This window comes from Oncorhynchus kisutch, unplaced genomic scaffold (assembly GCF_002021735.2).
Source record: "Oncorhynchus kisutch isolate 150728-3 unplaced genomic scaffold, Okis_V2 scaffold998, whole genome shotgun sequence".
Taxonomy (NCBI): Eukaryota; Metazoa; Chordata; class Actinopteri; order Salmoniformes; family Salmonidae; genus Oncorhynchus; species Oncorhynchus kisutch.
In genome coordinates, this window is record NW_022262943.1 from 1 (window position 1) to 24,525 (window position 24,525).

General features: G+C 41.0%; 10 non-coding genes across 10 annotated transcripts; all 10 read left to right on the forward strand.

Annotated features, from left to right (window-relative positions):
• The first annotated feature begins 12,317 nt into the window (after positions 1-12,317).
• trnav-aac (transfer RNA valine (anticodon AAC)) lies at positions 12,318-12,390 on the forward strand. Its single transcript has one exon. It is a non-coding gene; the product is annotated as a tRNA-Val (tRNA).
• A 513-nt stretch (positions 12,391-12,903) lies between these two features.
• Positions 12,904-12,976, forward strand: trnav-cac (transfer RNA valine (anticodon CAC)). The gene has a single exon. It is a non-coding gene; the product is annotated as a tRNA-Val (tRNA).
• A 2,437-nt stretch (positions 12,977-15,413) lies between these two features.
• Positions 15,414-15,486, forward strand: trnav-cac (transfer RNA valine (anticodon CAC)). Its single transcript has one exon. It is a non-coding gene; the product is annotated as a tRNA-Val (tRNA).
• A 763-nt stretch (positions 15,487-16,249) lies between these two features.
• On the forward strand, positions 16,250-16,322 carry trnav-aac (transfer RNA valine (anticodon AAC)). Its single transcript has one exon. It is a non-coding gene; the product is annotated as a tRNA-Val (tRNA).
• A 513-nt stretch (positions 16,323-16,835) lies between these two features.
• On the forward strand, positions 16,836-16,908 carry trnav-cac (transfer RNA valine (anticodon CAC)). The gene has a single exon. It is a non-coding gene; the product is annotated as a tRNA-Val (tRNA).
• Positions 16,909-17,672: 764 nt separating this feature from the next.
• On the forward strand, positions 17,673-17,745 carry trnav-aac (transfer RNA valine (anticodon AAC)). Its single transcript has one exon. It is a non-coding gene; the product is annotated as a tRNA-Val (tRNA).
• A 2,011-nt stretch (positions 17,746-19,756) lies between these two features.
• Positions 19,757-19,829, forward strand: trnav-cac (transfer RNA valine (anticodon CAC)). The gene has a single exon. It is a non-coding gene; the product is annotated as a tRNA-Val (tRNA).
• Positions 19,830-21,182: 1,353 nt separating this feature from the next.
• Positions 21,183-21,255, forward strand: trnav-cac (transfer RNA valine (anticodon CAC)). The gene has a single exon. It is a non-coding gene; the product is annotated as a tRNA-Val (tRNA).
• Positions 21,256-23,424: 2,169 nt separating this feature from the next.
• Positions 23,425-23,497, forward strand: trnav-aac (transfer RNA valine (anticodon AAC)). The gene has a single exon. It is a non-coding gene; the product is annotated as a tRNA-Val (tRNA).
• Positions 23,498-24,010: 513 nt separating this feature from the next.
• On the forward strand, positions 24,011-24,083 carry trnav-cac (transfer RNA valine (anticodon CAC)). The gene has a single exon. It is a non-coding gene; the product is annotated as a tRNA-Val (tRNA).
• The last annotated feature ends 442 nt before the right edge of the window (positions 24,084-24,525 follow it).

Genomic DNA, 24,525 nt, shown 5'->3' on the forward strand with positions numbered 1-24,525 from the left:
TGTTTTCTGTCATTACAGCTGCTTGATGTGACGCGCTAGTTTTTAATGGGTACTATACACAATAACCCATAATGACAAAGCGATAACATATAGTTTTTATTAATTAAAAAATATTTCAAAAAAAAAACGTATATACATACGTTTTCAGACCCTTTGCTATGAGGCTGGAAATTGAGCTCAGGTCCATCCTGTTTCTTATGATCATCCTTAGATATTTCTTCTCTTAACTTGATTGGAGTCCACCTGTGGTAAATTCAAATGATTGGTCATTTCTGCAGCATTGAAGGTACCCAAGAACACAGTGGCTTCCATCACTCTTAATGGAAGAAGTTTTGAACCACCAAGCTCTTCCAAAGAGCCGGCGGCACACATAATCCCCGGCTTCTCAAGCCTTATTGCTTAATTAATGGACTAAGTAATTTCTGATTTCATTAGGTCTGAGAGCGATAAACGTCCCACCCAGCCAAAGTCAGCCACACCCTTTGGAATTCCACTCATTAGGTTTCCGTAGTTTAGTGGTTATCACACATTCGCCTCACACGGAAAGGTCCCTCGGTTCGAAACCGGGCGGAAGCATTTTGTAATATTCAATATTTCCCAATCCCAGAGCCTAAATTTGGTTAAACAGTTGAGATTTGTCTAAACCTTGCTGTCTACCTCTCCGACCTTTGGATCAATGTTGCCGTTTTTTGGGGGACCTCCTCCGTGCGATCTGTATGAATGTGACCAGACTGACAGCTTCTCTGAGCCAGGCAAATTCATTTATCAGGGTCATTGTAATGGATATATCCAAATAAATGGCAATATAATCCAAGGTAAAACAAACTAAAATGTAGATTGTTTTTCTGTCATTACAGCTGCTTGATGTGACCGCTAGTTTTTAATGGGTACTATACACAATAACCCATAATGACAAAGCGATAACATATAGTTTTTATTAATTAAAAAAAATATTAAAAAAAAAACGTATATACATACGTTTTCAGACCCTTTGCTATGAGGCTGGAAATTGAGCTCAGGTTCATCCTTGTTTCCATTGATCATCCTTAGATGTTTCTTCAACTTGATTGGAAGTCCACCCTGTGGTAAATTCAAATGATTGGTCAGTTTCCTGCAGCATTGAAGGTACCCAAGAACACAGTGGCTTCCATCACTCTTAAATGGAAGAAGTTTTGAACCACCAAGCCTCTTCCAAGAGCCGGCGGCACACAATAATTCCCGGCTTCTCAAGCCTTATTGCTTAATTAATGGAATAAGTAATTTCTGATTTCATTAGGTTCTGAGAGCGATAAATGTCCCACCCAGCCAAAGTCCAGTCACACCCTTTGAATTCCACTCATTAGGTTCCGTAGTGTAGTGGTTATCATGTTCGCTTAACACGCGAAAGGTCCCCGGTTCGAGGACCGGGCGGAAACATATTTTAAAAAAATTGGACAGTAAGCCTATTCACTTAGGACTCGGTCCCAATTTCGGAATTCATGCTTTTCCTTCGCACTTCTCAATATTGCTATTCAGACGTACCTTTTTTAGTCGCGTAACGCACTCTGCATGTTGGCTAGCTTGGGCGCTCTGAATACATTCCTGCTACGTGTGGTCTGAGGTCCATAATGATTCAAATAGTTTACCATGCCAGGGTAAGCTGACAAGAAACACAGCCCTTATTTCAAGTGTTTTTAAAATCCCCCGTGGGGAACATGAATGGTGGAAAAACGATTGGAACCATTTTCCTGTTTGACCGCTAGTTTTTAATGGGTATTATGGCTCTTTTTGTGGTACTCAATTTGGGATATTATGTGAGGTGGACTTGTGGGCATTCCTAATATTTTCCACGACTTCGTCTTTTGTATTGTAGTTTCAGTAGTGTAGTGGTTATCACGTTCGCCTCACACGCGAAAGTCAGTCACACCCTTAGTTTTCAACACATTAGGTTTATGTAGTGTAGTGGTTATCACGTTCGCCTCACACGTGAAAGGTCTCCGGTTCGAACCTTGCGGAAAATTTTTGTAATATTCAATATTTCCCAATGCCCAGAGGCTAGCATTTGGTTTGAAACAGTTGAGTTTTGTCTAAACCTTGCAGTCTACCTAGGATTATTTTCTGTCATTACAGCTGCTTGCTGTGACCGCTAGTTGTTAATGGGTACTATACACAATACCCCATAATGACAAAGCGATAACATATAGTTTTTATAACGAAAAAAATATTTTTAAAAAACGTATATACATACGTTTTCAGACCCTTTGCTATGAGGCTGGAAATTGAGCTCAGGTCCATCCTGTTTCCATTGATCATCTGTTAGAAATTGGATATGTAGACGGGCGAGTCGGTCAAGGATCGATTCAGACAAGGTGGTAAATTGTATGACAAGCTACAGTTTATTCAGAGTGAAGATATCTAGAACAGCGTAATTACGGCTCTCCCGCTGGTTCGTACGGAAACGCAGACGAAGAAGAGACCGTTACAATCAGTACACCACTAATATATAGAAAAGAAAGTAGGTTGATTCTGGAAGATCGGATCTTTGGATTGGTTCAGCTGGGTGTAGTCTGTAGTCTTCCGCCATTGGCTCAGTTGTCTGTCCGTCATCGTAGAATCCTCTTCGGGCACACAATGTTAAGATACAAAGCAGATAATGTGTGTGTGCGCTGGTTTTGGCCATTAGTGTAATGCGGGAGCTATCCTGTAGGGGACCCCACAGGCTCAACTCTGAGTTGTAGCCCCCCCTTAACAATAGTTTGGTCACCTACATAAGAAATAGCATTTCTCTACAAAACCCTCTCTTCACGTCTCACCAGAGACGTGACACAACCTAACTGGATCCAGACACAAAGAGAAACTTCTCCCAAGGGGACTATGAAATAAGGCACGGTTTTAAACAGAAATAGATATATATGTATTACATCATGTTCTCCATTCAATCCCACTATGTACTAAGTTGGCTACCAGCCACCTAGGAACTTACAACCCTCATTTAACAGAGCGGAGAACAACAGCTCAAAATAAAAGTAAAATGCTTGTCTACATAAGCCAACTTTTTCCCGCAGGAAAAAGTTGTGATTCCCTCTCTTCACATCTCCAAAGAGATGTGACTTAAACTAGGCAAGTCAGGCGGAATGATCCACTTGCATAACACATACATACATCCCCATAAGGCAACAGCAGATATAATGTAAATCTAATAGGCACTCTCCTCCTCATCCTCGAATTCAAGTAGGTCTTTATCCAGCAGAGGAAACATCTGGGAAGGGGAGGAAGGGTCAATGGCTTTAGAGATAACCCTAGTGGCAAGGGAACGGATGCATGGAATGCAACAGCATCCACAGAGAACTAAAATGGCAGCGAACACCGAAATGGATACCAAAATGGAGGACACCAGGGTTTTATATTTACCAAACGCACTCATCCAGGAGTCCCACATCGAGGTATCCATCCCAGAATGAGATTTCATTTTACCATTAAGCGTCCTCAAACCTTCTAGGGCCATGGTCAAGCTACCATCGGAGGCTGTGTTACTAGGGATGAAAGTGCAACACTGTTCACCAAACATAGTACAAGCTCCACCTTTCTCCGCCAGTAGCATATCTACTGCAATGCGATTCTGGAATGTCATAAGAGAAGTTGCAGCCAGGCTCTCATGCTCCATACCGTTATCACGCACCTGGCTCCTGTTATCTAACAAAAAAAAACGCTTGTTCTCGCAACCCCACGCTCTGAATGTGCCCTCCCTTCTGTATTTTTCCAGCATGAGAAAGTCCCCTGGCACTGACACTTTTAACAATGTTTCAAGTCAGCTATGTTGCATAACACTTGCATACATCAACACAAGCCAACAGCAGATAATATTCAATCATATATATGGTAATGGCTATAATGTAAAACACAGGAACCAATAATCCCTCTTTTTCACACCCCCAAGGGTGTGAACAAAAATTCAGCAATGAATCATATAACAGTCACAGAGTTTAAAATACCTTCATGTCAAAAAGAGAACAGCTCATTCAAAAACAGAACAAAAAAAAATGGTGTGAAATTTAAGTCCCCCTTTTGACACCCACAAGGGTGTCACTTAGCAAAAACAGGATAACACTTTATTGTTTATTGACATGTAAGATACCGGATAAAACTTTGGTCATGGAAACAGAGTAAAGCAAAGCAAAGCATTATTATAAACCATCTGGTCCTCTCAGCTACTCCTATCCTGCACCAGTTGGGCTTCATGCCACCCAGGGACTCGAAACCTTCACAACAGGGAGAACAAACATACTGGAAAGAAAACCCATCATAAAGATGTATAACAAGGAACTGTGGTGGTGTAAGATTTATTCTACTACCTCACCCACAGCATACCATGGGTCATCCTCAGTCAGTCTCATCCTCCCCTGAAAGCATGCTTCAGTATCAGCATCTCCAACTGGAGCATCAAGCAAAGGCATCATCATGCCTGAAGCCTTCACCACATCTGTAACAGACTTCTTGAAACACGGTATGATGCAAGCAGCACACTACATCAAATAACAAAAATACAAAAATTAGGGTCAGAAATCCAGTAACCACCATTCTAGTGTACTTACCAAAATCAGGCTCCCACTCAAGAGAACAGGCCAGACTCCTCCACCCCCGCCATGGTCCTCATCTCAGCAGATAGTGCATCAAGCCCACTAAGGGCCTTAGATATACTACCATCTGGACTGGTGTTATTAGGAATATACGTGCAACATTGTTCACCGAACATCTTGCATACGCCCCCCTGACTGGCAAGAAGCATATCCAAAGCAAGTCTATTCTGTCTGGCAACCCTAGATGTGGCCTCAAACTGTTCAGACATACCAGTGAGTGCATCACGGGGGTAATTAACAAAACGCTGTTGATCATAGTAGATGTAATGAATCCATGCAGTCTGTCTTGCATCCACTATGGCTGGACCTATAATCCATCATTCCTGCCCAAGGCCTGAAGCTCATGAGGAACCCCCACGGGCACTCCCAACAGGTTAGTGTGTATGTCAACTACATCCTCTGTCCATGGAGCACTACTTCTATGTCTCCCATGGGATGGAATGTTTTCAGGTCCCCTGGATACAGAACCCAACAACTGTTCAGCAGTAACATCAACAATGGTCAGTGGAATTATCAAACTGGTCAGAGCACACGTACCTTGCCAGTCTCCTCTAAGAATGGGTCTCAGCACTCTTTTGGGTCCACAGATCCACCACACATCAGCCAGACCACTAGTTTGGTTTAGGCCTGTAACTGGCCAAGTGGAATTAATGGTTATGTTACTACTGCAATCAGCTTCAGGCAATCTCCCATAATCAATGCCATTACCTGTACCCGTGATGCAACTGTAATTGCCCTCATATGCCTCAACAGCCCAAGGGGCCCGATGAGGAGGTACTGTAGGAAACACAAGGCTCAAAGAGGAACAGAGAGTTGAATTGGCCTCAACCAGGTAAAAACCTCTCAGAATACACAACCACCCCTCTCCTTCTCCTATAGCAAATGGGTGTGTAGCCAGAACAGGTGTATCATGACCAATGTTTCATGTAACTCATGCAGTCCTTTCTTTTCAGGGTCTTAACTGTATACCTCATATAAGAAAGCCACAAATTGTCCCTACCAATAACACCAGTCTCAGTGCCTAATTGATCAATAGCTGAATAGTCTCTAACATTAATTACCTGAATGGGATTTTTAACACAGTGGTGGCAGGTTCGGTCCAGGGGTGGTAGAGGAGTGTGTCTGGCCCTGGTTCATCTGGGACCTCTGGTTTTGGCAACACCTTAATAGAAAACACACCCATCGTGTCTGTCCCGGTCCTTTGTAGTCCGAGGGTGTAAGTGCCTGCATCAGAGAGCTTAATCGTTTTGATGGTTAGCAAGATTTCATCACCTTTACAAAGTTCAACAGTGCTCCCAGGTTTTCCCATATCATGGAAAACCTATCCACCTTTGTGGGATCCCCTCTGCTTTAAGGATACCCTCTCTTCCAATCCCAGAACTGTCCCAAGTCGGTTATCCTGTAATCCCCATACGGACACCCTCCCAATTTAATATAATTTCATTTATAATTTTCGTCCACTTGTTCTGTAGACATACATTCAGCATTCCACGGGTCAGAACCTGGAATCCGCTGGTACATCACCATCTATTTCCATCGATTTCTCCAGAGTCCTGGAAATAAGGCCTCATACACAGGGAATTAGACAACAGCCCCATAAAACTAAAACAGTCACACAGGTGAATGTAGCCCATAGTACAGTGATCATAATATTTTCCCCATTTTCTAAACATACTATCAAACCCCATTAATCAGAGAAGTATCCACCCCAGTGTTTTCTGTCAACCCGTGAGCCAGGGTGGTCAAACCAGCTGAGGCTTCGGGTACTGATTCATCCGGAGCTGTGTTATTTGGGATGTCACCCACGATAAGACAGCTCAGACAAACAGCTTCCATGTGAAGCCCCACCCTTTCCCCGAGAACACATCACTTAGCAAGAGCCAGACACATCTTCACTTCTATGAACAAAAACAGGGGTGACAGGACAGGGAGGATTTTCTTCATTCGAGAGATGGCCCCCGGAATTCTGTTAATTCCAGTTCTCCTCTCGAACACTGTTTATTGTTCGATAGTGTCAGTGTGTCTTACCCTCCCACCGTGCGATATGAATCCGGGTAGCTCTTTCAGCTAGCTGTCACCAGGAGACCTTGGACCCCAACAAGCCTCTGGGACTGGATTGAGTGACTTCACCTGCAGTTCACCTATAATGCATAAAATGCTGGACATACAGGCTTGGTTAACAAACAGTTTCTCATGTTTTATCTGATTCTATCTTTAACTTCTAATCCCATTTGTTAGCTACATTTAAAAAAATATTAGTTTATCCAATAGGCCCCATCCTATCCTAGACCACAATTTACCTATCCCCCTTTTGATACCTGGCTTTGCCCAGGTAACAACTTTACCTACTCTAAATAATGACTTAGGTAAGATTAGTATATTATCCTTCTGTTCTGACATTATCATGTAGGAGCGCCCCTTTAAATTTTCCACATGTCCAATTCTCCCTTTTGTCTTCACTCAGTGACTGTTATCTACACACTCCGTTATCTTTGCTCGTCCTGGCTCCCTTCTAAAACCTCTCCTCTCTGCTCTCCAACCGTCAAGGTCTCTGCAGTGCGGGGGAGGGCTCATCTGTCTGCCTTTTCCCATGTTTCCACATTTTAACTAAATGTCTCAATGTTTGGCTTTATCTAAACTCATGGATTTTTATTTTTAGAAAAACATGTCTATGGTGGCAATTACTAAAGTCTTTATATAGGTTAAGTAAACTCCACTATAATTATTATTATTTTTATTTTTTTTAAACAGTATTACCCATGACCACAAATGTATTATTCAAATGGTACCCCCTTGTGGCTGATCAGACCACCCGAGAGAGCCATGAAATCCGGTCACGGGTTACACCATCCCCCCACATTTGTGTTCCATACCATATTAGACATATTAAAGAACCCTTTATCCTTAAAATAAAAATCACTTGTGTAATTAAAACTCATAAAATAAAATAACTCATAAAGGTTCCATATGTGAGCGTGCCTCTTTAAAATATCATGTCTCTGGGAACATGGAAATCCCCTTACCCCAAACATTTACTACAAAAACAAAACCTAAAAATTATGATAATCCCCTCAAACTCAAATAATTTGTCTCGATGTTTCATGTCTTATTCGTGTTTCTCCAAATTGTCTCCCCAAAATACTTCTTAAATACCCAGCCATTAGACAGACACACACAACTGTGATAAATGTGCACTGTCCCTTTAACATAAAAACCTCAGCCTGCAATCCACTCTGCGGGCCTTTCATTGTTCTCCATAATGAAAACAGATTCTAATGTTAGTATACCTTGACCTCCTGTTTAATTTCAATGATGTTATCTGAACAATCAAACCAAAATCAATACCCGGGAAGTACTTGTGTAAATGAATTAAAATAACTAAATAATTTGGTTAGAACACCACTCCCGTCTTACATCGACCACACCCTTCGCCCCGTACCTAGTGTACAGCTTATCTATTACTCAGTGGCTCAATTAATGTTTAACGTAAGTATGTTCAGATGTTGATTATGTAATTCTACAACATTAGTATAGTTCAAACCTCATAATATAAATCCGCAAAAAGAAATTTGCGTTAATAGAGTTTAACACTCTTTCCAACAGTCATGCACCCCCCTCAATATTCTATGGTATAAATCTCATCAGCAAGCCTGCGACTTTTTCAACATTCTCACCGGTTCCAGCTCCAACTGAAATACCTAATGTACCACACTCGCTTTGTCCCCGACCTCATTCATATCGATATTAGTCCCCGACTGAATATCAAGCGTGTTTCATGCACAGGATTTGATTCTTACAAATCTTCATTTACGCCAGTAAGCAGACCAGTGGGAGACGCAATGGCCCCGCCTTCTATTCATTCTCTGTTTGGTCCCTTGGTTCTTAAATACATGGTTTTTATTTCTTTCAACTTCCTTGTCTCTGGCCTCCTGCTACGTCCCTCTCAACTCACATTCCATTGTTTTCAGCTGGGCCCCTGTTGGCGGCCACCCCCCTAGATAACCTGCTTGTGTCCATCTTAACTTCAATCCCTCCCAAACTTTCTTTATAGGCGTCCATCGTTCCTTTCCCCCTGATCTATATTCAATTTTTTGTTCTAGGAACTCATTAAACCTCAGCTTTGGAGTATTGGGGGTCGCCATTGTGAATTTGCTTTAAACGTAATTTAATTTAATTCAATCGGAATTTAATCGTAGTTTTAATCGAAATTCTCTCCTTCCATCTGAATATAGTTAGCATATACTTCGCCCGACGTTGATTAATACCCACGATGTATTCGAAGAGACACTATTGCTCGTACTCTGCCTTATCTCAGAGCTTCTCCTTCGTATATTCAGGTTGAGAAAAAACGCATGGGTTTGTATAGCATTATGGAGCGCACAACCAAGGGATCTATTCGACTATTTAGTCTCAATATTTAAATATTATATTCAGGTATTATTTCAATTATACATCAGTCATTTCATTCCTGATTATACATTTATACATGTACCTATTAACATAGGTACATACAATATAGAAGTTTCGGATTTATCCAATATCCCTTATTATAATTCTCTCTCTCTCCCTCTATCTAACCACCAACAATCTTAATGGAAACAATTACAACCACATTGCATTTTAACATAACATAACATAAACAGTTACAAATAGACAAAACAAGACAAAACAACACGTTATATCTCTGACCCCTGAAAGCCGATCCTTATATCAGTGAATTTATATCAGACTGTGCTGACCGGGTCACGGGTCCCAAAATTACAATTTGTCCCCTCGGCGCCAGAGTTAATGAATAGTAATTAGCTATCCCCTACTGATCTCTATTCCTGATCCCTATCGAGCTGACCCCTATCAGAATTATTACACATGTCCGACCCCTATCGGTGAATCTCTATCAGACTGAGCCATACCGGGTCACGGGTCCCAAAATTACAATTTGTCCCCTCGGCGCCAGATTTAATGAATAGTAATTAGCTATCCCCTACTGATCTCTATTCCCGACCCCTATCGGAACTATCAAAGACAAAACAGTGATCACTCATCATTGAAAGCTAGCAGACTGTGCTGACCGGGTCACGGGTCCCAAAATTACAATTTGTCCCCTCGGCGCCAGAGTTAATGAATAGTAATTAGCTATCCCCTTACTGATATCTCATCAATGATTTAAATCACACTGGCCGTCGCCGGTTCGTTACTACATATGTTCACATACACTGTTATTTCGACTCGTCAGCAAATTATAAATTTACACAAGAATTCATACTTACTCGGAAAAACTGATAAAAATTTGGACAGACTTTACCACAATATGCAAAGTTTGATTTAACAGGCTTTTGCTTACCTTATTTTTTTATGGTGCACCTTGAAATCAGTTTTCCGAGTTGAGCAGAATTGTTGCCCTCCCCCGAAAGTCTTCACCCGTCTTTTATTTATATTTTTTATGAATCGTCCTTTCACCAACTCGCCTCCCCCACACCAAAATCAACTCACTTCGACTGGATCGTTAGTAAACTATACTCTGCTACCATTTCTGTTAGAAATTGGATATGTAGACGGGCGAGTCGGTCAAGGATCGATTCAGACAAGGTGGTAAATTGTATGACAAGCTACAGTTTATTCAGAGTGAAGATATCTAGAACAACGTAATTACGGCTCTCCCGCTGGTTCGTACGGAAACGCAGACGAAGAAGAGACCGTTACAATCAGTACACCACTAATATATAGAAAAGAAAGTAGGTTGATTCTGGAAGATCGTATCTTTGGATTGGTTCAGCTGGGGTGTAGTCTGTAGTCTTCCGCCATTGGCTCAGTTGTCTGTCCGTCATCGTAGAATCCTCTTCGGGCACACAATGTTAAGATACAAAGGAGATTATGTGTGTGTGCGCTGGTTTTGGCCATTAGTGTAATGCGGGAGCTATCCTGTAGGGGACCCCACAGGCTCAACTCTGAGTTGTAGCCCCCCCTTAACAATAGTTTGGTCACCTACATAAGAAATAGCATTTCTCTACACATCCTTAGATGTTTCTTCAACTTGATTGGAGTCCACCTGTGGTAAATTCAAATGATTGGTCATTTCTGCAGCATTGAAGGTACCCAAGAACACAGTGGTTTCCATCACTCTTACATGGCCCCACACGTCCCGCTAGGGGTACCCTCCCCCACTGCTCAACTGACACAGTGGCACACAGAACGCAAAAATATTCTTAGAAATATTTAACCTCCACACATTAACAAGTCCAATAGCTCAAATGAAAGATAAACACCTTGTTCATCTAGCCACCAAGTCAGATTTCTAAAATGTTTTACGGCGAAAACATAGCACATATTTATGTCAAACCACCACCAAAGATAGGCTAATTTACATAGCCATTTTGTAGAACAATAGATGCAATCACAAAAGCAGGATTAAAAGAAAAATAATTCACTAACCTTTTGAAAATCTTCATCAGATGACAGGAATAGGACATGTTATACAGTACATTAATGTTTTTTTCAATAATATGCTAATTATATCCATAAATCACGGTTTACATAGAAGGTCATGGCCAAAAAATGCTACAACAATGCCCGGAGAAATTATGATAACTCTGCCAGATAACAGAAATACACATCATAAACGTTGACTAAATATACATGTTCTACATATACTTAGAAAGATACACTTCTTCTTAATAAAACAGCTGTGTTACATTTATTTTTAACGTTACAGAATTCGTTCACTTGTCAATAATATGAGACGGCGCTCATAGATTAGCAATATGACTTCGCTATTTCGGAGTCCACAGAAACACATAATAACCACATAAATCTTCCCTTACCTTAGCCGTTGTTCGATCAGAAGTCGTGGAAGAAGTCATACTTACCAAAACCAGCGTTTCCCTTTCAAATGTGTGTCTTTGGGTTATCAAACGAGACTAATTTCGGCTGAAAAGCACTCAAAAATCTATGGGTTGCGCATCGAAACTTCAAAATTACATATTATATGTCGACTAAACTGGTCAAACTAAGTTCAAATTCGAGCTAAAACATGTTTTAATCATATATAAAAGATATTCGCTCGAAAGGAGAAGCCTACGTCGTTTGGTGGATCTTGGAACAAAAGACAGAATTTGCAGACGCGCGCACGTATTATTGCGTGACCGGAGGGTTTCGCCCCGCCAAAGGGTGAGGGAGCGCGCAATCTTCACAATGACGCGCCCCATTGAAAGAGGACATCGCGCTGAAGAGATAGAAACTGTTTCCAGATCTGTAGCTGGTTGGGAAGGGTGGGGGCGATGACGTCAAAGTTGGGCCAACTTTTCTGATGACAGAAAGAGTTTGGAAGAATGGATGCCCTGTGAGTTCTGCTTTACATAGAGACATAATTTGAACGGTTTTAGAAGCTTTAGAGTGTTTTCTATTCAATAATATTTATTATATGCATATATTAGCAATTTTTTACAGATTTTTTGTCAGTTTACTATGGGCACGCATTTCTCCAACGGGGGCAGTATTCTGCCATAGCCTTAACAGGATAATTATGGAAGAATTTTTGAACCACCAAGACTCTTCCAAGAGCCGGAGGCACACAATAATTCCTGGCTTCTCAAGCCTTATTGCTTAATTAATGGACTAAGTCATTTCTGATTTCATTAGGTTCTGAGAGCGATAAATGTCCCACCCAGCCAAAGTCAGCCACACCCTTTGAATTCCACTCATTAGGTTTCCGTAGTGTAGTGGTTATCACGTTCGCTTAACATGCGAAAGGTCCCCGGTTCGAGACCGGGTGGAAACATATTTTAAAAAATTGGACAGTAAGCCGATTCACTTAGGACTCGGTCCCAATTTCGGAATTCATGCTTTTCCTTCGCACTTCTCAATATTTGCTATTCAGACATACCTTTTTTAGTCGCGTAACGCACTCTGCATGTGTGGCTAGCTTGGGCGCTCTGAATACATTCCTGCTACGTGTGGTCTGAGGTCCATAATGATTCAAATAGTTTACCATGCCAGGGTAAGCCGACAAGAGCCACAGCCCTTATTTCAAGTGTTTTTAAAATCCCCCGTGGGGAACATGCATGGTGGAAAAACGATTGGAAGCATTTTCCTGTTTGACCGCTAGTTTTTAATGGGTATTATGGCTCTTTCTGTGGTACTCAATTTTGGATATTATGTGAGGTAGACTTGTGGGCATTCCTAATATTTTCCACGACTTCCTCTTTTTGTATTGTAGTCTCAGTAGTGTAGTGGTTATCACGTTCGCCTCACACGCGAAAGTCAGTCACACCCTTAGTTTTCCACACATTAGGTTTCCGTAGTGTAGTGGTTATCACGTTCGCCTCACACGTGAAAGGTCCCCGGTTCGAAACCGGGCAGAAACATTTTGTAATATTCAATATTTCCCAATGCCCATAGGCTAACATTTGGTTTGAAACAGTTGAGGTTTGTCTAAACCTTGCTGTCTACCTCTCCGACCTGTGGATCAATGTTGCCGTTTTTTGGGGGACCTCCTCCGTGCGATCTGTATGAATGTGACCAGACTGACAGCTTCTCTGAGCCAGGCAAATTCATTTATCAGGGTCATTGTAATGGATATATCCAAATAAATGGCAATATAATCCAAGGTAAAACAAACAAAAATGTAGATTGTTTTCTGTCATTACAGCTGCTTGATGTGACGGCTAGTTTTTAATGGGTACTATACACAATACCCCATAATGACAAAGCGATAACATATAGCTTTTATTAATGAAGAAAATATAAAATAAAATAAACTTATTTACATACGTTTTCAGACCCTTTGCTATGAGGCTGGAAATTGAGCTCAGGTCCATCCTGTTTCCATTGATCATCCTTAGATGTTTCTTCAACTTGATTGGAGTCCAACTGTGGTAAATTCAAATGATTGGTCATTTCTGCAGCATTGAAGGTACCCAAGAACACAGTGGCTTCCATCACTCTTAAATGGAAGAAGATTTGAACCACCAAGCCTCTTCCAAGAGCCGGCGGCACACAATAATTCCCGGCTTCTCAAGCATTATTGCTTAATTAATGGACTAAGTCATTTCTGATTTCATTAGGTTCTGAGAGCGATAAATGTCCCACCCAGCCAAAGTCAGTCACACCCTTACATTTCCACACATTACGTTTCTGTAGTGTAGTGGTTATCATGTTTGCCTCACACGCGAAAGGTCCCCGGTTCGAAACCAGGCGGAAACATTTTGTAATATTCAATATTTCCCAATGCCCAGAGGCTAGCATTTGTTTTGAAACAGTTGCGGTTTGTCTAAACCTTGCTGTCTACCTCTCCGACCTGTGGATCAATGTTGCCGTTTTTTGGGGGACCTCCTCCGTGCGATCTGAATGAATGTGACCAGACTGACAGCTTCTCTGAGCCAGGCAAATTCATTTATCAGGGTCATTGTAATGGATATATCCAAATAAATGGCAATCTAATCCAAGGTAAAACAAACAAAAATGTAGAATGTTTTCTGTTATTACAGCTTCTTGATGTGACGGCTAGTTTTTTGTGGGTACTATACACAATACCCCATAATGACAAAGCGATAACATATAGTTTTTATTAATGAAAAAAATATTTTAAAAAAAACGTATATACTTACGTTTTCAGACACTTTGATATGAGGCTGGAAATTGAGCTCAGGTCCATCCTGTTTCCATTGATCATCCTTAGATGTTTCTTCAACTTGATTGGAATCCACCTGTGGTTAATTCAAATGATTGGTCATTTCTGCAGCATTGAAGGTACCCAAGAACACAGTGGCTTCCATCACTCTTAAATGGAAGAAGTTTTGAACCACCAAGCCTCTTCCAAGAGCCGGCGGCACACAATAATTCCCGGCTTCTCAAGCATTATTGCTTAATTAATGGACTAAGTAATTTCTGATTTCATTAGGTTCTGAGAGCGATAAACGTCCCACCCAGCCAAAGTCAGCCACACCCTTTGAATTCCACTCATTAGGTTTCCGTAGTGTAGTGGTTATCACGTTCGCCTCACTCGGGAAAGGTCCACGTTTCGAAACCGGGCGGAAGCATTTTGTAATATTCAATATTTCCCAATGCCCAGAGGCTAACATTTGGTTTGAAACAGTTGAGGTTTGTCTAAACCTTGCTGTCTACCTCTCCGACCTGTGGATCAATGTTGCCGTTTTTTGGGGGACCTCCTCCGTGCGATCTGTATGAATGTGACCAGACTGACAGCTTCTCTGAGCCAGGCAAATTCATTTATCAGGGTCATTATAATGGATATATCCAAATAAATGGCAATATAATCCAAGGTAAAACAAACAAAAATGTAGATTGTTTTCTGTCATTACAGGTGCTTGATGTTACCGCTAGTTGTTAATTGGTACTATACACAATACCCCATAATGACAAAGCGATAACATATAGTTTTTATTAATGAAAAAAATATTTAAAAAAAAACGTATATACTTACGTTTTCAGACCCTTTGATATGAGGCTGGAAATTGAGCTCAGGTCCATCCTGTTTCCATTGATCATCCTTAGATGTTTCTTCAACTTGATTGGAATCCACCTGTGGTTAATTCAAATGATTGGTCATTTCTGCAGCATTGAAGGTACCCAAGAACACAGTGGCTTCCATCACTCTTAAATGGAAGAAGTTTTGAACCACCAAGCCTCTTCCAAGAGCCGGCGGCACACAATAATTCCCGGCTTCTCAAGCATTATTGCTTAATTAATGGACTAAGTCATTTCTGATTTCATTAGGTTCTGAGAGCGATAAATGTCCCACCCAGCCAAAGTCAGTCACACCCTTACATTTCCACACATTAGGTTTCCGTAGTGTAGTGGTTATCATGTTTGCCTCACACGCGAAAGGTCCCCGGTTCGAAACCGGGCGGAAACATTTTGTAATATTCAATATTTCCCAATGCCCAGAGGCTAGCATTTGTTTTGAAACAGTTGAGGTTTGTCTAAACCTTGCTGTCTACCTCTCCGACCTGTGGATCAATGTTGCCGTTTTTTGGGGGACCTCCTCCGTGCGATCTGAATGAATGTGACCAGACTGACAGCTTCTCTGAGCCAGGCAAATTCATTTATCAGGGTCATTGTAATGGATATATCCAAATAAATGGCAATATAATCCAAGGTAAAACAAACAAAAATGTAGAATGTTTTCTGTTATTACAGCTTCTTGATGTGACGGCTAGTTTTTAGTGGGTACTATACACAATAACCCATAATGACAAAGCGATAACATATAGTTTTTATTAATGAAAAAAATATTTTAAAAAAAACTTATTTACATACGTTTTCAGACCCTTTGCTATGAGGCTGGAAATTGAGCTCAGGTCCATCCTGTTTCCATTGATCATCCTTAGATATTTCTTTAACTTGATTGGAGTCCACCTGTGGTAAATTCAAATGATTGGTCATTTCTGCAGCATTGAAGGTACCCAAGAACACAGTGGCTTCCATCACTCTTAAATGGAAGAAGTTTTGAACCACCAAGCCTCTTCCAAGAGCCGGCGGCACACAATAATTCCCGGCTTCTCAAGCCTTATTGCTTAATTAATGGACTAAGTAATTTCTGATTTCATTAGGTTGTGAGAGCGATAAATGTCCCACCCAGCCAAAGTCAGCCACACGCTTATGTTTCCTCACATTAGGTTTCCGTAGTGTAGTGGTTATCACGTTCGCCTAACACGCGAAAGGTCCCCGGTTCGAGACCGGGCCGAAACAAATTTTAACAAATTGGACAGTAAGCCTATTCACTTAGGACTCGGTCCCAATTTCGGAATTCATGCTTTTTCTTCGCACTTCTCAATATTTGCTATTCAGACTTACCTTTTTTAGTTGCATAACACACTCTGCATGTGTGGCTAGCTTGGGCGCTCTGCATACATTCCTGCTATGTATGGTCTGAGGTCCATAATGATTCAAATAGTTTACCATGCCAGGGTAAGCCGACAAGAAACACAGCCCTTATTTCAAGTGTTTTTAAAATCCCCCGTGGGGAACATGAATGGTGGAAAAACGATTGGAAGCATTTTCCTGTTTGACCGCTAGTTTTTAATGGGTATTATGGCTCTTTCTGTGGTACTCAATTTGGGATATTATGTGAGGTAGACTTGTGGGCATTCCTAATATTTTCCACGACTTCCTCTTTTTGTATTGTAGTCTCAGTAGTGTAGTGGTTATCACGTTCGCCTCACACGCGAAAGTCAGTCACACCCTTAGTTTTCCACACATTAGGTTTCTGTAGTGTAGTGGTTATCACGTTCGCCTCACACGTGAAAGGTCCCCGGTTCGAAACCGGGCGGAAACATTTTGTAATATTCAATATTTCCCAATGCCCATAGGCTAACATTTGGTTTGTAACAGTTGAGGTTTGTCTAAACCCTGCTGTCTACCTCTCCGACCTGTGGATCAATGTTGCCGTTTTTTGGGGGACCTCCTCCGTGCGATCTGTATGAATGTGACCAGACTGACAGCTTCTCTGAGCCAGGCAAATTCATTTATCAAGGTCATTGTAATGGATATATCCAAATAAATGGCAATATAATCCAAGGTAAAAAAAAACTAAAATGTAGATTGTTTTCTGTCATTACAGCTGCTTGATGTGACCGCTAGTTTTTAATGGGTACTATACACAATACCCCATAATGACAAAGCGATAACATATAGTTTTTATTAATGAAAAAAATATTTAAAAAAAAACTTATTTACATACGTTTTCAGACCCTTTGCTATGAGGCTGGAAATTGAGCTCAGGTCCATCCTGTTTCCATTGATCATCCTTAGATATTTCTTTAACTTGATAGGAGTCCACCTGTGGTAAATTCAAATGATTGGTCATTTCTGCAGCATTGAAGGTACCCAAGAACACAGTGGCTTCCATCACTCTTAAATGGAAGAAGATTTGAACCACCAAGCCTCTTCCAAGAGCCGGCGGCACACAATAATTCCCGGCTTCTCAAGCCTTATTGCTTAATTAATGGACTAAGTAATTTCTGATTTCATTAGGTTCTGAGAGCAATAAATGTCCCACCCAGCCAAAGTCAGTCACACCCTTTGAATTCCACTCATTAGGTTTCTGTAGTGTAGTGGTTACCACGTTCGCTTAACACGCGAAAGGTCCCCGGTTCGAGACCGGGCGGAAACAGATTTTAAAAAATTGGACAGTAAGCCTATTCACTTAGGACTCGGTCCCAATTTCGGAATTCATGCTTTTCCTTCGCACTTCTCAATATTTGCTATTCAGACATACCTTTTTTAGTCGCGTAACGTACTCTGCATGTGTGGCTAGCTTGGGCGCTCTGAATACATTCCTGCTACGTGTGGTCTGAGGTCCATAATGATTCAAATAGTTTACCATGCCAGGGTAAGCTGACAAGAAACACAGCCCTTATTTCAAGTGTTTTTAAAATCCCCCGTGGGGAATATGAATGGTGGAAAAACGATTGGAACCATTTTCCTGTTTGACTGCTAGTTTTTAATGGGTATTATGGCTCTTTCTGTGGTACTCAATTTGGGATATTATGTGAGGTAGACTTGTGGGCATTCCTAATATTTTCCTCGACTTCCTCTTTTTGTATTGTAGTTTCAGTAGTGTAGTGGTTATCACGTTCGCCTCACACGCGAAAGTCAGTCACACCCTTAGTTTTCCACACATTAGGTTTCCGTAGTGTAGTGGTTATCACGTTCGCCTCACACGCGAAAGGTCCCCGTTTCGAAACCGTGCGGAAACATTTTGTAATATTCAATATTTCCCAATGCCCAGAGGCTAGCATTTGGTTTGAAACAGTTGAGTTTTGTCTAAACCTTGCAGTCTACCTAGATTATTTTCTGTCATTACAGCTGCTTGATGTGACCGCTAGTTGTTAATGGGTACTATACACAATACCCCATAATGACAAAGCGATAACATATAGTTTTTATTAATGAAAAAAATATTTTAAAAAAAAACTTATATACATACGTTTTCAGACCCTTTGCTATGAGGCTGGAAATTGAGCTCAGTTTCATCCTGTTTCCATTGATCATCCTTAGATGTTTCTTCAACTTGATTGGAGTCCACCTGTGGTAAATTCAAATGATTGGTCATTTCTGCAGCATTGAAGGTACCCAAGAACACAGTGGCTTCCATCACTCTTAAATGGAAGAAGTTTTGAAACACCAAGCCTCTTCCAAGAGCCGGCGGCACACAATAATTCCCGGCTTCTCAAGCCTTATTGCTTAATTAATGGACTAAGTAATTTCTGATTTCATTAGGTTCTGAGAGCGATAAACGTCCCACCCAGCCAAAGTCAGCCACACCCTTTGAATTCCACTCATTAGTTTTCCGTAGTGTAGTGGTTATCACGTTCGCCTCACACGCGAAAGGTCCCCGGTTGGAAACAGGGCGGAAGCATTTTGTAATATTCAATATTTCCCAATGCCCAGAGGCTAACATTTGGTTTGAAACAGTTGAGGTTTGTCTAAACCTTGCTGTCTACCTCTCCGACCTGTGGATCAATGTTGCCGTTTTTTGGGGGACCTCCTCCGTGCGATCTGTATGAATGTGACCAGACTGACAGCTTCTCTGAGCCAGGCAAATTCATTTATCAGGGTCATTGTAATGGATATATCCAAGTAAATGGCAATATAATCCAAGGTAAAACAAACTAAAATGTAGATTATTTTCTGTCATTACAGCTGCTTGATGTGACCGCTAGTTTTTAATGGGTACTATACACAATACCCCATAATGACAAAGCGATAACATATAGTTTTTATTAATGAAAAAAATATTTAAAAAAAAACATATTTACATACGTTTTCAGACCCTTTGCTATGAGGCTGGAAATTGAGCTCTGGTCCATCCTGTTTCCATTGATCATCCTTAGATATTTCTTTAACTTGATTGGAGTCCACCTGTGCTAAATTCAAATGATTGGTCATTTCTGCAGCATTGAAGGTACCCAAGAACACAGTGGCTTCCATCACTCTTAAATGGAAGAAGTTTTGAACCACCAAGCCTCTTCCAAGAGCCGGCGGCACACAATAATTCCCGGCTTCTCAAGCCTTATTGCTTAATTAATGGACTAAGTAATTTCTGATTTCATTAGGTTCTGAGAGCGATAAATGTCCCACCCAGCCAAAGTCAGCCACACCCTTTGAATTCCACTCATTAGGTTTCTGTAGTGTAGTGGTTATCACGTTCGCCTCACACGCGAAAGGTCCCCGGTTCGAAACCGGGCGGAAGCATTTTGTAATATTCAATATTTCCCAATGCCCAGAGGCTAACATTTGGTTTGAAACAGTTGAGGTTTGTCTAAACCTTGCTGTCTACCTCTCCGACCTGTGGATCAATGTTGCCGTTTTTTGGGGGACCTCCTCCGTGCGATCTGTATAAATGTGACCAGACTGACAGCTTCTCTGGCTCAGGCAAATTCATTTATCAGGGACATTATAATGGATATATCCAAATAAATGGCAATATAATCCAAGGTAAAACAAACAAAAATGTAGATTGTTTTCTGTCATTACAGCTGCTTGATGTGACCGCTAGTTTTTAATGGGTACTATACACAATACCCCATAATGACAAAGCGATAACATATAGTTTTTATTAATGAAAAAAATATTTAAAAAAAAACTTATTTACATACGTTTTCAGACCCTTTGCTATGAGGCTGGAAATTGAGCTCAGGTCCATCCTGTTTCCATTGATCATCCTTAGATGTTTCTTCAACTTGATAGGAGTCCACCTGTGGTGAATTCAAATGATTGGTCATTTCTGCAGCATTGAAGGTACCCAAGAACACAGTGGCTTCCATCACTCTTAAATGGAAGAAGTTTTGAACCACCAAGCAAGCCTCTTCCAAGAGCCGGCGGCACACAATAATTCCCGGCTTCTCAAGCCTTATTGCTTAATTAATGGACTAAGTAATTTCTGATTTCATTAGGTTCTGAGCGCGATAAATGTCCCACCAAGCCAAAGTCAGCCACACCCTTTGAATTCCACTCATTAGGTTTCCGTAGTGTAGTGGTTATCACTTTCGCTTAACACGCGAAAGGTCCCCGGTTTGAGACCGCGCGGAAACATATTTTAAAAAATTGGACAGTAAGCCTATTCACTTAGGACTTGGTCCCAATTTCGGAATTCATGCTTTTCCTTCGCACTTTTCAATATTTGCTATTCAGACATACCTTTTTTAGTCGCGTAACGCACTCTGCATGTGTGGCTAGCTTGGGCGCTCTGAATACATTCCTGCTACGTGTGGTCTGAGGTCCATAATGATTCAAATAGTTTACCATGCCAGGGTAAGCCGACAAGAGCCACAGCCCTTATTTCAAGTGTTTTGAAAATCCCCCGTGGGGAACATGAATGGTGGAAAAACGATTGGAACCATTTTCCTGTTTGACCGCTAGTTTTTAATGGGTATTATGGCTTTTTCTGTGGTACTCAATTTGGGATATTATGTGAGGTAGACTTGTGGGCATTCCTAATATTTTCCACAACTTCCTCTTTTTGTATTGTAGTTTCAGTATTGTAGTGGTTATCACGTTCGCCTCACACGCGAAAGTCAGTCACACCCTTAGTATTCCACACATTAGGTTTCCGTAGTGTAGTGGTTATCACGTTCGCCTCACACGTGAAAGGTCCCCGGTTCGAAACCGGGTGGAAACAATTTGTAATATTCAATATTTCCCAATTCCCAGATGCTAACAGTTGAGGTTTGTCTAAACCTTGCTGTCTACCTCTCCGACCTGTGGATCAATGTTGCCATTTTTGGGGGGACCTCCTCCGTGCGATCTGTATGAATGTGACCAGACTGACAGCTTCTCTGAGCCAGGCAAATTCATTTATCAGGGTCATTGTAATGGATATATCCAAATAAATGGCAATATAATCCATGGTAAAACAAACAAAAATGTAGATTGTTTTCTGTCATTACAGCTGCTTGATGTGACCGCTAGTTTTTAATGGGTACTATACACAATAACCCATAATGACAAAGCGAAAACATATAGTTTTTATTAATGAAAAAAATATATTTTTTTAAACTTATATACATACGTTTTCAGACCCTTTGCTATGAGGCTGGAAATTGATCTCAGGTCCATCCTTTTTCCATTGATCATCCTTATATATTTCTTTAACTTGATTGGAGTCCACCTGTGGTAAATTCAAATGATTGGTCATTTCTGCAGCATTGAAGGTAACCAAGAACACAGTGGTTTCCATCACTCTTAAATGGAAGAAGTTTTGAACCACCAAGCCTGTTCCAAGAGCCGGCGGCACACAATAATTCCCGGCTTCTCAAGCCTTATTGCTTTATTAATGGACTAAGTCATTTCTGATTTCATTAGGTTCTGAGAGCGATAAATGTCCCACCCAGCCAAAGTCAGCCACACCCTTTGAATTTCACTCATTAGGTTTCCGTAGTGTAGTGGTTATCACGTTCGCTTAACATGCGAAAGGTCCCCGGTTTGTGACCGGGCGGAAACATATTTTTAAAAATTGGACAGTAAGCCTATTCACTTAGGACTCGGTCCCAATTTCGGAATTCATGCTTTTCCTTCGCACTTCTCAATATTTGCTATTCAGACATACCTTTTTTAGTCGCGTAACGCACTCTGCATGTGTGGCTAGCTTGGGCGCTCTGAATACATTTCTGCTACGTGTGGTCTGAGGTCCATAATGATTCAAATAGTTTACCATGCCAGGGTAAGCCGACAAGAGCCACAGCCCTTATTTCAAGTGTTGTTAAAATCCCCCGTGGGGAACATGAATGGTGGAAAAACGATTGGAACCATTTTCCTGTTTGACCGCTAGTTTTTAATGGGTATTATGGCTCTTTCTGTGGTACTCAATTTGGGATATTATGTGAGGTAGACTTGTGGGCATTCCTAATATTTTCCACAACTTCCTCTTTTTGTATTGTAGTTTCAGTAGTGTAGTGGTTATCACGTTCGCCTCACACGCGAAAGTCAGTCACACCCTTAGTTTTCCACACATTAGGTTTCTGTAGTGTAGTGGTTATCACGTTTACCTCACACGCGAAAGGTCCCTGGTTCGAAACCGTGCGGAAAGATTTTGTAATATTCAATATTTCCCAATGCCCAGAGGCTAACATTTGGTTTGAAATAGTTGAGGTTTGTCTAAACCTTGCTGTCTACCTCTCCGACCTGTGGATCAATGTTGCCGTTTTTTGGGGGACCTCCTCCGTGCGATCTGTATAAATGTGACCAGACTGACAGCTTCTCTGGCCCAGGCAAATTCATTTATCAGGGACATTATAATGGATATATCCAATAAATGGCAATATAATCCAAGGTAAAACAAACAAAAATGTAGATTGTTTTCTGTCATTACAGCTGCTTGATGTGACCGCTAGTTTTTAATGGGTACTATACACAATACCCCATAATGACAAAGCGATAACATATAGTTTTTATTAATGAAAAAAATATTTAAAAAAAACTTATATACATACGTTTTTAGACCCTTTGCTATGAGGCTGGAAATTGAGCTCAGGTCCATCCTGTTTCCATTGATCATCCTTAGATATTTCTTTAACTTGATTGGAGTCCACCTGTGGTAAATTCAAATGATTGGTCATTTCTGCAGCATTGAAGGTACCCAAGAACACAGTGGTTTCCATCACTCTTAAATGGAAGAAGTTTTGAACCACCAAGCCTGTTCCAAGAGCCGGCGGCACACAATAATTCCCGGCTTCTCAAGCCTTATTGCTTAATTAATGGACTAAGTAATTTCTGATTTCATTAGGTTGTGAGAGCGATAAATGTCCCACCCAGCCAAAGTCAGCCACACGCTTTGAAGTACACTCATTAGGTTTCCGTAGTGTAGTGGTTATCACGTTCGCCTAACACGCGAAAGGTCCCCAGTTCGGGACTGGGCGGAAACACATTTGAACAAATTGGACAGTAATCCTATTCACTTAGGACTCGGTCCCATTTTCGGTATTCATGCTTTTCCTTCGCACTTCTCAATATTTGCTATTCAGACTTACCTTTTTTAGTCGCATAACGCACTCTGCATGTGTGGCTAGCTTGGGCGCTCTGAATACATTCCTGCTACGTGTGGTCTGAGGTCCATAATGATTCAAATAGTTTACCATGCCAGGGTAAGCTGACAAGAAACACAGCCCTTATTTCAAGTGTTTTTAAAATCACCCGTGGGGAATATGAATGGTGGAAAAACGATTGGAACCATTTTCCTGTTTGACCGCTAGTTTTTAATGGGTATTAGGGCTCTTTCTGTGGTACTCAATTTGGGATATTATGTGAGGTAGACTTGTGGGCATTCCTAATATTTTCCACGACTTCCTCTTTTTGTATTGTAGTTTCAGTAGTGTAGTGGTTATCACGTTCGCCTCACACGCGAAAGTCAGTCACACCCTTAGTTTTCCACACATTAGGTTTCCGTAGTGTAGTGGTTATCACGTTCGCCTCACATGCGAAAGGTCCCCGGTTCGAAACCGGGCGGAAACATTTTGTAATATTCAATATTTCCCAATGCCCAGAGGCTAGCATTTGGTTTGAAACAGTTGAGGTTTGTCTAAACCTTGCTGTCTACCTCTCCGACCTGTGGATCAATGTTGCCGTTTTTTGGGGGACCTCCTCCGTGCGATCTGTATGAATGTGACCAGACTGACAGCTTCTCTGAGCCAGGCAAATTCATTTATCAGGGTCATTGTAATGGATATATCCAAATAAATGGCAATATAATCCAAGGTAAAACAAACAAAAATGTAGATTGTTTTCTGTCATTACAGCTGCTTGATGTGACCGCCAGTTTTTAATGGGTACTATACACAATACCCCATAATGACAAAGCGATAACATATAGTTTTTATTAATGAAAAAAATATTTAAAAAATACCTTATTTACATACGTTTTCAGACCCTTTGCTATGAGGCTGGAAATTGAGCT